Genomic DNA, 1,764 nt, shown 5'->3' with positions numbered 1-1,764 from the left:
AGAGTGCCAAGAATTAAGGCAGCAAAATCCTGCCACTATGAGATTGGCTGCGGGCTAGCCCACACTCTATACCAACAGAATGAGTGCTATACCAGAGCCACTGCTGTCAATTAAGTTTGGTTTGTTTTTTTTTGGGGGTGTGTGAATGCCAAGAGATGCATCTAGTGTTCCAAATATGCTTGCACTTGCCCTATCTGGAGCCCAAAATGAGGTTGCAATGCTTCCCTCATTACTATTCCTGTCAAACAAATGAAAGAATTAAAAAAAAAAAAAGAAAAAGTGATGTGACCAACGAAATAAGTTAATGACCCAAAAGAAAGAACTTTTGGTTCTGCATATGCAGACTGATTTACAGATCCAGGCTAGCATCTAAACTCATTCAGCACTGAAACAGTGGTAGCTCTTAAACCTGTAGGAACACCTTCTGAGAAGGTATAATCCTGCATGTCTGAAGGCTCATGCTGTAGCTAGGATGTGTGATAATGGTGTAGGGTAGATAGCTGGGACCCATATTGCCCACCATACCTCATCCCCTAGCCGAGGGGACAAGCATGGACTGAGCATTGGCTACTACTTGATGTGTTGGGAGCAGCAGCCAAAGGAACAGATATGGCTGCTTGCACCACACAAGCTTCTCTTTTTACACATTTATATAGAGGAAGCTGGTCCATCATAATAGGTCTTCACTTGCTTTGTTTTAAAATTTGGAAGGGAGACTGGTAGATCTTTCAGTGCTTTCCTAGTTCCTTTTGGCCATATGAGTCTATGCCATGTGTATACTTACTGCTCTGTGGAGGCTGATGCCAAGGATCGCGAGCCATATGTGGTTCTTTTGATGGCTGTATCTGGCTTGCAGACAAATCTTTTAATAAAAAAGTAACACTCTAACAAACCCCCCCCCCCCACCCTCAGACCTGTCAAAAGTCCCTGGGGGTCCGGGAGTGATCTCTTGGACTTGGGCTGTCAGTAGTCAAAATGGCAGACGGCCCCTTGCCCTTACTATGTCACAGGGGCTACCGCTGCCATTTGTCAACCCCAGTGACCTAATGAGGGCAAAGGGCCGTCAGCGCCATTTTGACTACTGGTAGCTGACAGCCCAAGTCCAGGAGATCACTCCCGGACCCCCGCTGGACCACCAGGGACTTTTGGCAGGTCTTGGGGGGTGTCAGGAGAGTAGGGGGGGGGTTGTAGTTAGTATGGCTCTCACAGAATTACATTTAAAAATGTGGCGTTCATGGCTCTCAGCCAAAAAGGTTCCCGACCCCTAGTATAGACTAATGAGAGCAGAGTAGGGGAAAGAGGTAGACTCCAGCACAGAAGTCAGGGAGCTGCAAGAGAGTGGGAAGGAGTAAAACATGACATGCATCTCTCTTTTCCCCCATCAAAAGCCATTTTCAAGCATGTTTGATTAAAATTGCCTATTTTTGTGCTAAAACTACATGCCACAAGCTGGCAGGATTTTCAGGGTCTCTACAATGAATATGCATATACACTGGAACAAGCTAACTAATTTGCAACAGTTAAGGACTGGTGTTGTCTACCCTGGTCTAGCACATACTTCCCAACTGATCATTTGTTCTTCAGAGAAGGACTTCCTGCAATTTTAACTTTTTTTTGGCCCCTGCTGTCAAGTATTCCTCAGGTCATCACTAAAAGATGTATTTGCATGGCTTTGGTAAAAAATTTAACCTTGTGGGGGTCATAGTAGTGGTTCTTATGATCAAATGCATCCTCCAACCAGCTAAATGCCAAAACTTCTTTGAA

Source organism: Rhinatrema bivittatum, chromosome 1 (assembly GCF_901001135.1).
Source record: "Rhinatrema bivittatum chromosome 1, aRhiBiv1.1, whole genome shotgun sequence".
Taxonomy (NCBI): domain Eukaryota; kingdom Metazoa; phylum Chordata; class Amphibia; order Gymnophiona; family Rhinatrematidae; genus Rhinatrema; species Rhinatrema bivittatum.
Note: the sequence above shows the minus strand (reverse complement) of the source record.